Genomic DNA, 15,515 nt, shown 5'->3' on the forward strand with positions numbered 1-15,515 from the left:
GGAAAACATAAACAAGATGAAAAGACAACCCTCAGAATGGGAGAAAATATTTGCAAATGAAGCAACTGACAAAGGATTACTCTCCAAAATATACAAGCAGCTCATGCAGCTCAATATCAAAAAACAAACAACCCAATCCAAAAGTGGGCAGAAGACCTGAATAGACATTTCTCCAAAGAAGATATACAGATTGCCAACAAACACATGAAAAGATGCTCAACATCACTAATCATTAGAGAAATGCAAATCATAACTACAATGAGGTATCACCTCACACCAGTCAGAATGGCCACCATCAAAAAATCTACAAACAGTAAATGCTAGAGAGGGTGTGGAGAAAAGGGAACCCTCTTGCACTGTTGGTGGGAATGTAAATTGATACAGCCACTATGGAGAACAGTATGGAGGTTCCTTAAAAAACTAAAAATAGAACTACCATACGATCCAGCAATCCCACACCTGGGCATATACCCTGAGAAAACCGTAATTCAAAAAGAGTCATGTATCACAATGTTCATTGCAGCTCTATTTACAATAGCCAAGACATGGAAGCAACCTAAGTGTCCATTGACAGATGAATGGATAAAGAAGATGTGGCACATATATACAATGGAACATTACTCAGCCATAAAAAGAAAACGAAACTGAGTTATTTGTAGTGAGGTGGATGGACCTAGAGTCTGTCATATAGAGTGAAGTAAGTCAGAAAGAAAAACAATTACCGTATGCTAACACATATATGTGGAATCTAAAAAAAAAAAAAGGGTTACGAAGAACCTAGGGGCAGGACAGGAATAAAGACACATGTAGAGAATGGACTTGAGGACACGGGGAGGGGGAAGGGTAAGCTGGGGCGAAGTGAGACAGTGGCATGGACATATATACACTACCAAATGTAAAATAGATAGCTAGTGGGAAGCAGCCGCATAGCACAGGGAGATCAGCTCTGTGCTTTGTGTCCGCCTAGAGGGGTGGGATAGGGAGGGTGGGAGGCAGATGCAAGAGGGAGGAGATATGGGGATATATGTATATGTATAGCTGATTCACTGTTATACAGCAGAAACTAACACACCGTTGTAAAGCAATTATACTCCAATAAAGATGTTTTAAAAAAAAGAGCTGGGTATATATCCAAAAAACCCAAAAACACTAATGCAGAAAGATAAACGCACCCCCATGTTTATAGCAACATTATTTACTATTGCCAAGATATGGAAGCAGCCTAAATGCCCATCAACAGATGAATGGATAAAGAAGATGTGGTACATATATATACAATGGAATACTTCTCAACCATAAGAAGGAATGAAATTTTGCCACTGGCAAGAGCATGGATGGATTTGGAGAGTACTGTGCTTAATGAAATAAGTCAGACGGAAAAAGACAAATACTCTATGGTATTACTTGTATGTGGAATTTAAAAAATAGAACGAATTAGTGAATATAACAAAAAAGAAACAGACTCACAGATATAGAGAACAAACTAGTGGTTACCATTGGGGGGGAGGGGCAAGGTGGGGTAGGGGATTAAGAGCCACAAACTACTATGTATAAAATAAGTTACAAAGATATATTGTACAACATAATAGGGAACATAGCTAATATTTTATAATAACTGTAAATTGAGTATAACCTTTAAAAATTGTGACTCACTGTGTTGTATACCTGAAACATATAATATTGTACATCAACTCTACCTCCATTAAAAAATTAAAATTAAATATAAATATGGGACTTCCCTGGTGGTCTAGTGGTTAAGACTCCATGCTCCCAATGCAGGAGGCAGGGGTAACATCCCTGATGGGGGAACTAAGATCCCCACATGCCACATAGCAGGGCCAAAAAAAAAAATTAAATAAAATTAAATAGGAGATAATAGTAACCCCAAAGTGGTAACAACTCAAATGCGTATCATCTGATGAGTGGATAAACAGAATGTGTCTTATCTTTACAATGAATACTAGATGTTCATAAAAAGGAATGAAGTACTGGTACATGCTGCAGGATGATTGGACCTTGATAACACGATGTGAAAGAATCCAGGCACGAAAGACCACGTACTGTACAGTTCCATTTATGTGAAATGTTCACAATAGACAAATCTATAGAGACAGAAAGTAGGTTGTGGTGTCGGGAAGGAAGAAAATGTCCCCAACCCTTCTAGGTTCTTCTGGCTGGTCTAAGAAATTGACATGAGACAGATTTACAGGAGAAAGTCAAACAAAGCTTGATACATGTACGCATGGAGGGACCCAGGAAAACAGTAACTCACCAAAATGGCTGAAATCTTCACCTTAAATACTATCTTCAGCTGAAGACAAAAGAGGATATTTGGGGTAGGGGTTTGGGATTTCCAAGGGGAGGAAGGCAATTGACATAAGATGGAAAAGCAAATGCTTGGTGAATAAGTGTCTGCTGGGCCATGTAGGGTCAATGGGACTCACAGTGGACTGTGGTCTCTAAGAGTTTCCCCCAACACACTTAGCCCACATTCTTTGCAGACAACTCTGGTGATAGCTCTACTCCTGTAACAGGTCCTCTATCTAAATTCTTCAGGCAGTTAAGGAGAAGGTCAAAGTTTCTTCCTGAGTCTTTATTGGGCCTTGATTATTTTCAGTTCAAAATAATCTGCAAGCTAAAGAGACATTTTGGGGCGGCAAATTTTGCTCTCCTACATTCCCATTCTTGACCCTTCTTTTAAGAAGTTTCACGGTCCAGAAACTGAGTTGGTAGATTGTTCCATCTCATTAAGCCAGTTCCTTTAGTCCTAACACTAGGTCAGTCCAGTTAAATTCATTTCATGAAGCAGTGATGCAAGTGGGCTCTCAAAGTTAGGTCTGTAAAGTGTAAGCAATCAGGTATTTAATAAGCATTTCTATGGAGACAAAAGAAAAACAAAGGTTAACGATTGGAGCAAATTGTAAACCCAGTGTCTAAGTCCTGAGAGCTGCCAGTCAAGAAGATTTCTAAATGTCAGCATCTAAGCATCTTTTGCAGTTTAAAATGTCTCTGATGATATCATCAGGTATTCAGGTAAACTTTCTGAGTGGACCACAGAGCAACAGGCACAAAGATTGTCTAAACATGAACTGATGGATATGAATATAATTTTATGACTTTTTGTCTGAAATATTACTGGTTTTTTTCCAGACATAAGGGAACTTTTCCTCGTATGCCAACTATGCCTTACAGCAATTTGGTCAATTATACCTTTGTAAGCAGAATTTAAACATTTATCTTTTTCTCCCTACCTAATCCCTCTAGAATCTGGAAACTCTTAGGGAATATTCTTATTTTCAGGCAATATCATTATTTGCATAAGTTCCCTAAGAATCTGTTCTCCTTATAACAGGGCACAATTGGAAACATTGGTTATATTACCCGGGCTTTGACTGGAATGTCATGTTTGAGAGAGATATGCACAGACTCAGATATGACCAGATAGCTTATTGGCAAGAGTCACTTGACTTTCCTCTCAGCTTCTTTTCATTCTCTTGCTAATAAATCGAATGTTTTTACTAGCATCTGTAAGACTCATGAGAGGAAGCTGAGACACCAATCAGACTCCATAAGGCTTCCCAAACTGTTGGTGTTGTTAGAATGCTTAAGGTTAGCTGTTATATTGTGTCCACCTTTTAATTTGCTCTTTTCACAGGTACCAATAAAACAGCTGTTTATGATGAGAGCTCTCTAAAAAGTTTACCAATTTAGAAGTTTTTTCAATTTAAAGGATCCATCTTCTGGCCATTGACAAGTAGGGTCTTAATAGCGACTCAAACCAATAAGACGCAAGAGGCGTCTGCACAAGAGACTGCAAAGGATGTGGCCCTTGCAAGGTCCAGAAAGGTCCAAAAACAGTCTTAAAAAGTGAAGACCTTGCGGACTTCCCTGGTGGCGCAGTGGATAAGACTCCACGCTCCCAATACAGGGGGCCCGGGTTCCATCCCTGGTCAGGGAAGTAGATCCCCCATGCATGCTGCACCTAAGAGTTCGCCTGCCACAACTGAGGAGGCCACATGCTGCAACTGAGACCTGGTGCAACCAAATAAATAAATAAATTTTTTAAGTGAAGAACTTTATTGCATCAATAATAAAGCAACAAAGGTTGACATGACGAAGGCCTCTTATGGACTGGGACCCCTTATGACAAACTCCCCTGAGAGGTGGCACAGCTGGACAAAGGGACCGCTAGGAATCCCAGTCTATTTGACTGGCTGCCAAATGCACACCAGTGTGTGCACCTTCCAGATGGCAGAGACCAGAGAGACTATTCCGATGGGTTCATAAGCCAAGTTCTCAAGACATAGAGCAAGACGAAAGGAAAACCTAATCAGACCAATGGTTTTCCTCCTTATAGCAAAGGACACAAAAGACAGAAACAAAGAGAAACAGAGATCATCTCTGGGAAGAAAAGGATCAACAAACCAAGAGTATTCAATCGAATTGCAAACCAAGAGTTGCTGAGTCCAAGGAGCTAGCCCTACACATGTTTCTTCCTGCTAATCCAATTTTAGAAAAGAGGAAAACTCTTACCATTCTCATTTCCAACAAATCCTGCAGGCAGAGATCCAGGAGACTGACTGACACGGTAAGGATTCTCACCTTCCGTCAGGTTTTGTCAGCTGTCCCAGGGTCTCTTAACTGCAGCAGCTTTGGGGTGAATTGTGTCCAGTTGTTAACGCAAGTTCATGTGCCCAATGCACAAACTGAAACGTTGGAGTTTGGAGCAGAGAAAGGTTTATTGAAAGCCCACAAAAGGAGCCGTGGTGGCTCATGCCCTGAGAAGCCTCCAGCTCCCCGAAGGGTTTTAGCAAAGCATTTTTAAAGGCCAGGAGGCAGGGTGGGGGGATTCACAGGGTACGTGATCAGCTTGTGCACAGTTCTCTGACTGGCTGATGGTGAGGCAGCAGGGTGGTGTCACAGGGGTTAATATTGTCAATCCTTAGGCTCCAGGAGGCCTGGGGCTTCCATTTGGTGGTGGTGGGGAGGGGTTCACCACTGCCAAACAACTCAGGAAATGTGCATCAAATACTGTTATCTAGGTACTTCAGAGAGGAGCTAAAGCAGAGGACATGGGGGACTGCCTGTCCCAGGAAGGCCCCATAGGGTCCTGCTCGGTTACACAGTCACTAAAGCTACATCCTATCCTCATCGCGAGCTGTTACGGAGGAAGAAAATTTCCTCTACCCTTCTACGTTCTTCTGGCTCGTCTAAGAATTAAATTTGACACGAAACAAATTAACAGGAGAAGATCAAGCAAAACCTAAGAACGTGTATATATGGAGAGACCCAGGAAAACTGAGTAACTCACCAAAATGGCTGAAACCTTCACCTTAAATACCATCTTCAGCTGAAGCAAAAGAGGATAGTGGGGGTAGGGGTTTGGGACTTCAGAGAGGGAGGAAGGCAACTGACACGGAGATGGAAAAGCAAATGCTTGGTGAATAAATGTTTGCTGGGCCACGCTGAGTCAGTGGGACACAGAGTGGACTCTGGTCTCTGAAGAGTTTCCCCCAACACACTTAGCCCATATTCTTTGCAGACAACTCTGGTGATAGCTCTACTCCTGTAACAGGTCCTCTATCTAAATTCTTCAGGCGGTTAGGCGGAAGGTCAAAGTTTTTCCTGAGTCTTTTGGGCCTTGATTATTTTCAGTTCAAAATAATCTGCATGCTAAGGAGACACTTTGGGGCGGCAGGTTTTGCTGCCCTACAGTTGCTAATGGGGCTGGGGGAAGAGGGAATGAAGAGTGACTGCGGACTGGTCCGGGGGTTTGGGGGATGATGGAAATGTTCTGGAATGAGATGGGGTGATGGTTGCACACTCTTGTCAATATACTTAAAACGCCACATTGTGCATTTTAAAAGGGCGCATGGTACAGTATGTGAATTATGTCACAATAAAGCTGTCGCGAAAAGAGAGATGGTGGATGTGGAGATTTGCACAGTTTCTAGTCCACAGTAAGTGCCACGAAATGGAAGCTGTTGTCTTTTGCTGGCTAGGGAGTAATTGTTTGATTTACAAATCCAGCTCTCCACTTAACAAAAGCCTTCACATCAGGGTTTCTCTAACAGCCAGCTTCCTTGAAGCATATAAATATCTACAAATTCCAGAATTTTTTTTCCTTGCAGCATTTCAAAAGTTTGTTGTGTAAAGAGGGAAACTCTAGACAATCTGTCCTCTGAAATATTCAGGCTGGTTTGGGTTTTCTGATTATCTGAGTGGGTGTTTGTTGTCAGAACTTGGGTACCCTGGGGAGATGTCCCTCAATAACTAGGAAATGAGGGTGAAGCAAATGCCTCCAAGGGAAGCCTTCAAGTCTTGAGCCAACAGATCAGAACAAAGATTAGCAAAGTCATCTGAAGGGTACAGAATTGATTCCAGGCCTTGTTTCCCTGATGAGGGAATGTATTAGCAAGTCTAGGAAAAGAATGTGCCCATTCTGAGGTGGGGCTGTTCAGACACAAGCCTGAAAGAAGGTGAAGGAGCATCAACAATCTTTCCTGGCCCCAGGTCAACAAGGACTAAGGGAAGCGGGGTCTCTCATTGCTTGGGCTAAGGAAACTGAACAAGGTTCGAATCCCAACCCTGTCATTTACTTGCTGGGTGACCTTCAGCAAAATTCTTAAACCTCTGTGAGCCTCAGGTTTTCATATGAAGTTAATAATAGTATAATAGGGTTATAATGATTAAATTAGTTAATACATGTAATTAGTTTAGAATGTATTCAGTACTCATAAGAACAGAGCTATCTGTTCTGATTGTACCTGGAAGCATGGAAGGTAGAGTTAATTTTTACTTTTTACATATTCTAGAAGACATTCAAATGAAGATAAGTAGTTTCAAATGGTTGCTAACCTTCTGTTGGTTGAGGGGTCTTCAGGGATTTTTAACAAAGGACCTGATCTGACTGTCAAGGAGTGGGTAACCAGCCAAGCTTCAGGCGTTTATACTGCATGGGGCTGAGGGCAGGGGGCGTGGAGAGCTTTTGAGGCGGAGAACACAACTTGAGCAAGAAGAGCTCTGAGGCAAGAGAGAACATGGAATATTCCAGAAAGAGCAGTGAGGCTGGAGTGCACAGAGGGAGGGGTAGAGGGTCTGAGACGAGGCCAGATCAGGTGGGCCCTGGAGGCCTTGCTAAGGACTTGGACCTTTATCTTAAAAGCAATGGGATGCCCGCAGAGTAGAGGCAGGGATGCATTTGTCTTCTGAAAAGATTGCTCTTGCTGCATCTGTATGTATGTGTATGAGTAGTTTTTGTTTTTGAATTAAATGAGGCTTAATATGTAATCAAATATAATTAATTTTTATCCATTTTTCATGATATCGACAAGAAATAATCAATAGCCGATCTTGGAAAGAAATAGATGTAAGGTCGGATCTTAACAAACGGCACCGTGAAACAGAGGAAAGCTTCAAGTGAGCTTTATTAGGGAGCACTCCCGGGCGAGGTTCACTGGTCCGAGAGAAAGGGGCCAGAGAAGTCGCACCCAGGCGAGGGTTGGGCAAGATTTTATAGGGGAAGAAGGGAAAGGGGTGTGGTGAATATGGGAGGGCGCAGGGTATTCCTTATTTGGTGGTCTTTTCGGATATCCTGGGGGACCGTTGGTCCCGCCCCTCGAAAGGCGGGAAGGCTGGGCAGTTTCTGGAACTGGGTGGTCCGGAGAGTTTCGGTCTGACGCAACCTGTGAATCTGATTGTGTTCCCCTGCCTCGGGCCAGTTGGCCTTACAATAGAAAATTTTATTCAAGCCAACCTGAGAATTATAACCTAGGAGACAGTCTTGCAGAAAGCCCTGAGGACTGTTCCACCAGTTAGAGGTAAAAGCACAGTTATAGGACTTCCCTGTGGTCCAGTGGTTAAGACTCTGCGCTTCCATTGCAGGGGGCACGGGTTCGATCCCTGATCGGGTAACTAAGATTCCATGTGCCGAGTGATGCAGCCAAAAATTTTTTAAATAATAATAAATTAAAAAAAAAACACAGTTATATACGTTTTTGAGAAAAGGGGTAATATATTAAATGACGTTTACACAATCCACATCTGCACGTACAAAGCGAGTAGTGGGTCATTGTGACCCTTTACAAGATTAAGAAGTAAGATTATCTCCTGAGAAGTTATGGAGTAGTGGGTCATTATGACCCTTTATAAGATCAAGAAGGAAGGTATCTTCGAAGAAGGTCTGGTTAATGCACATGCACAGTATACACTGAAGGGGAGGGAGGAGGCCAAGCAGGCAAAGAAATATTTTATGCTTAAATTTTTCTTGTCTTGCCATAAAATATGACTTTTGTTTCATCAGTGAGATTGACAATGTTCAATTTTATCTGAGTCCTGTGCTCCCGGAAAACAGCAACAAACCCCCTTAACCTTTGTTTTCCAAAATCCCCCATGCTTTTGTGTTTCTGGAAATAACTTACCTGAAAGAACCACTCTTCCCCAAATAATTTAGAAAAGACTCCCTGTCACCAGTTGTCACTACTCTTACAAATTCACATATGACTCCCTTGTTTATCTGTGGCAAGACCAGACACAGATGACCCTTCTTTGTCTCCTGAGTGATTAAGATTAGAATGGTTTATCCCTCTGAAACTAGCCAGACACAAAGGTAAACACTTCCTAATCGGCTGATTGAGACTTCTGATTGCAGAACAATTCCAACTCTACATCCCCCCACTTGTAACTTATCTACTCCTTCCTATAAAAGTCTAAGATGAAGCCACTCTGACAAGACCCTTCGATCTTCACATTTCGATGGCTCTCCCTGTTGCAACAGCCTGAATAAAATCACCCCCTTAATTCTCCTGTGCGTTTTGTCTTTGACGATCTCTTTCAGACAAATACATTCACAAGCCAGAACTCCTTGGTGTGGAAACTATGATCTTGGCACTTATGTGCCATGTAGCAGGATGGATTCAATCCAGTTGAACACATCATTCATTGAGCATCTCCTATGTGCAAAGCACTTTGTGAGACACCAGACTGTGGGATGAATAAACCTGCCAGGAGCAAAATACTATTACCTTCTAGGTAAATTATCATCATCACAACTTTCATCGAGCCTGTACAACAACCTTTTGAAAAAGATATCCCCATGTAGATATTATTGTCTCTGTTATCTTAGCCTTGCTTTTCTCTTCTGTAAAATGAAAATAGTAGTGCCTACGCTGCAGGGATTTGAGAGGAATTAGTGAGTTAATGCATGAAATGTTAGCCTGTTATTATTACAGACTATGTTGGAAAAGCAGTTTGGTCTTCTCAATGCAGTGAGAGGCCGTTGTCCACGAAAAGAATCTAGATCACACTCAGTGTCTCCCACTCTCTTAGGTCACTCATGAATCAAGTGGCCAGAGGCAGATCCCTGCAAAAAGGTCACCTTGCTTTTGCTTCTGTGACCCCTGCCACCTTGGTGTAGCAGAAGCTGTCACTGTCACACCCAATTCCCTGCGGCCTTTTAATGGGCTCCAGCCCATTGCCAGCTGCCAGTATCTGCTTCTCTCAGCCTGAAGGCTCTTTTTGTTTTTTTTTCTCCCCAGAATCAAGGAAGGTTGTTCTTCCCAGGTACAGATCCAGCTGAAAGTGACCAGGGGCACTCTCCAAGGAGCAGTCCTCAACCAGTGACACTAGGGAGTTGGTGTTAAATATCTCTGTTCCCTCAACTTTTGGGTGGGAAAATTCTGAGACATATGTTTTGTGCTAGGTTTTCCCCAGGGAATTAACTCTACTCTCTACTGGCTTAATAACGCACTGCCCCTTTCTTGGGTCACTTCTGCATTTCCTGCACCTTCCACATAAACACTTGTGCTCAAGTCCATGATTCAGGGTCTGCTTCCCAGAGAAGCCACACGTACCACCAGGCTCAACTGATTAGACAAAGATTGAGCCTTAATCCAAGACAGCCCCCCATGGTGGGCCAGAACTGCACTCTGGGCATGATTCTGATTAAACAAAGCAACCTGATTCTTTTTCTCAGGGAGCAGAGAAGAAAGAAACTAAAGTGAGAAAAAGGAAAAAGCAACAGATGAGTTGGACGCTGGCACCCCCATTGATGTGCTTCCCTGGGCGTGTGTACGTCTCTGTGCAGTTTTGTTTTGTTTTGGCCCCACCGCATGGCTTGCAGGATCTCAGTTCCCTGACCAGGGATTGAACCTGGACCATGGTAGTGAAAGCCCAAAATCCTAACCGCAAGGCAACCAAGGAACTCCTTCCGTGCAGTTTTATAACAGCTTCCACCTCTGAGTCAACCTAAGCACAGTCTTAAAAAGTCCAACTCACGGAGGCTTCAGGATCAGACTTGAGTTCAGATCAGTTCTGTGTGGTCTTCAGCAAATACAGCTGAGCGCTTCTGAGCCTCAGTTTCCCCAGTTCTAAGCGGGAAAAGACTAACCACCTCATAGGAATTTGTAAGGATTAAATGAAGGAATATGTGCTAGACAACCTGGGACATAGTGTGTGATCAGCAAATGTAGCTCGGTCCCTTACCTGAGATCATCTACAGGTACCAGCATCTACAAAAAGTTCCTGTCTTTTGGTCACCATGGCGAGCCTGAGCAACCTCATAAATTTCCTCTAATGAAGCTGAGATATTTTCGTTTTTCCCTGCTGTGCTTGTCTGTGTCTTGCATAGATTAAAAACTCCCCGAGGAGTCATTTTAGAGTATGTGGTCTGACCATTTACAACCCACATCATCTACTGTGATACGGGCAAAAATCATCAAACAGGAAAAATCGAAAAGGTTCAATTCAGTCTTCCCTGAGCCCAAAGTTGCCTCTATAGTTTTGGTGGCTTAGGGAACATCTAGAGAGTAAGACTGAGAACAATTGTTGGTTGGCTTTGGAAGGAAGACCAGGCTTCAGCCAGTTGGTGTAATTTGAGAGAACACCAAGTAAGACGCCCTGCTCCACTGACTTTTATCCTACCTTCCCTTCAGGTTTGTAATTCATTTCAATTCCTCCTGAGTACCTGATCACACCAGGTCCTGAGCTAAGCCTGAGGGTCTCAGATAAGAATCTGGCCCAGGACCTACCCTGAGGAGCTCACCGTCAGCAACATCATTTTCCTCCTTTGTGAAATGAAGGCATCGGACAAAGTGATTTTTAAATCCATTCTTATGTTGAAATTGTATGATTTTTAAGAACACGAGGTCAATTCTAGGAGGAAGCCCTGTGAAGAAAGGCTTTGCTTGGAGATAAAGATGAGGATGGGAGATGATTGAAATGTCGTAGATTTTTGCAAAGGGCCCAGCATCTCTCTTTCCATGAGTCTAAAAGGACTGTCAGGTAACTGGGACCCTGTCACATGGATAAGCTGTGTCCACCTCTGAGATTCAGAATGTCTGGGCCGGACCTCTACAGTCAGTTCTGTTTTAATGCTTGTTTTGTAGATGTGAATTTGTCCCAGTGCAATTGATACATCAGAGAATAACTTGGGTGTAATGCAAATTTTAATTTCATCCACAAGAAACACTAGGTGAAAGAAGAAAACAGGACCCTTCTGACCCAACTTTGCAGCAAATAAAAAACGAATCTGGACCGAAGCAAGGAGAGACTTTATTTGAAGCGTTTATTGCAAGGAGGGGAAGGGGACAAGGTACAGTTGCAATGGGGAGAAACGTCCGCCATAGATCTGCACCGTCTCAAGGTTTAGGCCAGGAGGTTCTTTGATGGAGAGAAGTAATCAAAGCCGGAAAGAACCAGCTGTGGAGAGAAGGATGAGAGCCTGGTATGATGGATTGGACAGAGTAACTCAGAGAATGTCAGCCCACTCTGAGGAGGCCCCAGGAGGGGGCGGGGCGTGCTGGATGTTGCCTCAGGGTCCCGGTGGGCCAAAGCTCAGGGGCCTGGGGGGAGGAGAGAGTCTTAAACCAAAGTTTGGCTGACAGGAGTTTTGTTCCGATTGATCAGTGGGACAAAACAATTCAGCTACTCATTTACAAGGTGAAGAATGGGTATTTGCAAGCTGTGTGGTTGGCCTTGTCTTAGGTTAATAAGGGGGTCATCTAGAGTCTTATCTAAGTCACATGGGAAACGTGGGTTTTTGGGTTTTGGGGGGTATTTTTTTGCCTGTTTCTGGAACACAAAAAGGTGAGGGGGTTTCTTTAGCCATCGCTGTTGCCCAGGATTACAGGACTCCAGTTAAATTCAGCATGGTCCCTGGAATATGCAAACACGCCCACACGCGAGCACTTCAAACACCCGCAGCTGCCTCGGTTCTCCACCTGTGTTACAGGCACACCTACCCCCATCTGGTGTCACAGCTGGCTCTCAGATTTCACATAACATTCTTCCACCATTTCACCGTAACTCACAAGCTGTAACCCCTCCCTAACTTCCACAAGCAAACTTCAGCTCTTTCTCAAGGAAAGGTGCCGTATTTATCGCGGTGGTTATGTATTTCTTAACCATTTAATATGTGTAAGACTACGGCACTATTTTTATTAGGTTCCTACCTTTTTTTTTAAATGCGTCACTGAAAACGTTTTCCAGGGTTGTGCCCTTAGCCCATTTTCCCATAAGCCCTGTGGTCTGTAATTGCACCGTCTGGCCCAGCACAGGCATTCTCAGCAGCACGTAATATAGTCATGTGATAGCAGAGCTGACTGTACTGGCTATAGGATGAGCAGCCTCTTTGGAGAGAAAGGACCTGGAGCGACGACCCCATACGAGTGCAGGATCGCTGGTCTCTGCGGTGTGTGTTCTGCAGGGTTGTGCTCCATGGCGCCGTGAAGGTTTGTGTCTAGCACAGGAGTACCCAGCGGAGGTGGGGAGTGGGGCTGGGATCCGCAGCTTGCTCTGCTTGCCAAGCTCTTGGCTCTGCTGGTTCGGAGGAAGCTCCTGTTCTTAACTTGCACAGGAAAGAGGAGGAAAAGAGTTTTTAGTTGCATTTGGAATTGGAGTGAGTTAATTAAATGAACAAGATTGTGTCTGAAACCCCAAAATGAGACTCTACTAATAACCTAAAGAAGTGCTTCCAAATCTCCTAGAAAAGGATGCTGTGTATTGAACACTCAAGGCCCGAGGCAACTGGCCAGGAGCTCTGGCTGCCCAGGGCCCCACCCAGGCTGCTCTGAGGGCTCAAGGGATGCAACATCCCTACACCTTCAGACTCCAGGGTGCCGTGCAGAGCTTTGACCAAAGTGAAGGTAAAATGAAAGGTTCTCACCCAAATGATATAATGGGACCATTACTCAATAGAAAAGAGGGGAGGGGTGGGGGGAGGGAGAAAAGATATGTGCCAGTTGAACCATCTACTGGAAAACTAAAGCTATTTCTATATTAAGGTGACCACACATCCCAATGTACCCAGTACAGCCTTGGTGAATGTGCCCCCTTTATTCTCAAAAGGGTCCTGCTCACCCTCTTTATTCTCCCAAAGTTGAGACGCCTTAATAAATATTTGGTGAAAAAGCCTGTGGTGTAATAAGAAATACATATTTGGTTTTTGTCCCCGGTTTCTGGCGATCCTAGATTCTAAAAGGATTCTAAAACGCTTGGAATTTTCTAAGTGATAGGAGTGTCTTTTGTTATTTGTAATGAACCCTTTCAACCAGACCTGAGTTTATGCTAATAAGGTGACCCTTGCTGAGCCCTTAGATAGCTTAGAATGGAGACCTGTCCCCAGAGGAACCAACCCTGTGATTATAGGATCAGAATTTTCAGCCTCACTTCATCTCTGGGGAGGTGAGAGGGGCTGCCAGTTGAGTTCAATCACCAATGGAAAATGATTTATCAATCAAGCCTACATAATAAAACTTCCGTTAAAACCCTAAACAGTGGGGTTTGGGGAGCTTCCCAGTTGATGAACATATCTATGTGCTGAGAGGGTGCCTCATCCCATCTCCATGGGGACAGAGGCTACTGCACTCTGGACACTTCAGGACCTCGCTCATACACCTCTTCATCTGCCACTGGTCATTTCAATCTAATCCAATAAAACAGAAAGAAGAAGCCAACTTTTTTGACCCAACCCAAGGCTACCACTTCAAGTCTTCCTTAATCCCCTCCTTCACCTCCAACTAGAGTAGATCACTTCCTTCTCTGAACCCTGGTGTTTGACCAGGTTCATACCCCTGCCGGAGAGCCAGGAATGCTCACTTGTATCACTTACGAATGTTTTGGGCTACAAGCCACAAGCTCATCCAGCAGTGGCTTACATAAAGCAGACATGTACTATCTCACTTCATAAGGAGACTAGGAGTCCGAGGATCCAGTGAAATCCAGTCAGAGGTCCAATGAGATCTTTCAAGAGAACCAGTCTCTTCTCACATTTTGGTTCCTCCTTCCTAAGCTGTTAGTTTTTTTCATTTTCACTCCTGTCATCTCAGGGTCACAAGATGGTCCTAGCCATTAGGCATAAATCCTCATACCAACCTCCCAAAGAAGAAAGAAAGGGCCTGAGCAATAACATCTTCTCCTTCTGAAGCTCTGTCTTTTCTGTGGATATTGAGGCCCCCAAGCAGATGTCCCCTTAAGTCACTTTGCTGGGGCCAGGAACACTCACAAAGAGGGATGGGATTGCCAGGGCTGCCTTAAACAAACGGTAATTCTTCCTGGGGCTGGGAGAGGGAATCTCTGTCCTTACCACATCCTGGGGAGGGGGTGGAGGGTGGAGAATGGCTTTTGGGCTCTGAAGCGGCCCACGTTGACCATCCATTTCCCTTGGCAGTCAGTTTCTCAGCGCGTCTGCACCTCCAATACCCGGGCCCTTCTTGCAGACCTCGCAGGAGGCAGCCCTCCTCTCTTCCCCCTCTCAGGAATGCTGAAAGTCCCCCAAGGAGCTGGAGAGCACTCAATAAATGTATTATGAATAAATGACAACAAAAAAGAAGAAAAGGTTTGGTTTTATGAAGTGAAGCAGGAAGGGGGAGAATTTGGAAGAAATGCGTTTCATAGACTTAATGAACAATAGATCACATGGATCAGGAATTCGTTGCCGGGAGCCCATGACTGAGTGTCAGGCGGTTCCACGAACCCCTGCAACTGTACGGAGAGCGTAAACGTGTATATGAATCTTGGGTAGGGAGTGTCCTTGGTTTATGTCGCATCCTGAAAGTTTCTGCAACCCCCAAGAGACCTAAAAGTCCCACCTCGAATGGCCTGAAATGACACTCTTCAATTACCAGAGGGCAAACCAGGAGCCAGCATCCTACGGTGCATTATAACCTAACTGATCAGAGCAGCCAGGGCACCCAGTTCCTGGGACTTATCCCTGGACGGCAGCCTTCTCCATCCCTTCTCTTTTTAGGAAGCCAGTGCAGAGCTGCCCTTACTCTGCCTCCCAGCACAGCCTGGAAAGCGTGTCTCACGCTGACTCACTAGCATCCTCCCCCGAACAACTGTCTGCAGGCTCCATCACTCACTCTTGCTGACACACTGCCCTGGAAAGAGCCGATTCTACGTGAGTGGCTGTGTGGGTATAGGGAACACTGGGGGGAGGGGCTGAGGAACGGAGAAGGGGTGGAGGTAGAGGGGGTATCCACCATACGGAGTCACCCCAGCCTGGAAGAGGGAAGGGA

The sequence above is a fragment of the Grampus griseus genome (assembly GCF_964374135.1).
Source record: "Grampus griseus genome assembly, chromosome: 6".
Lineage (NCBI taxonomy): Eukaryota > Metazoa > Chordata > Mammalia > Artiodactyla > Delphinidae > Grampus > Grampus griseus.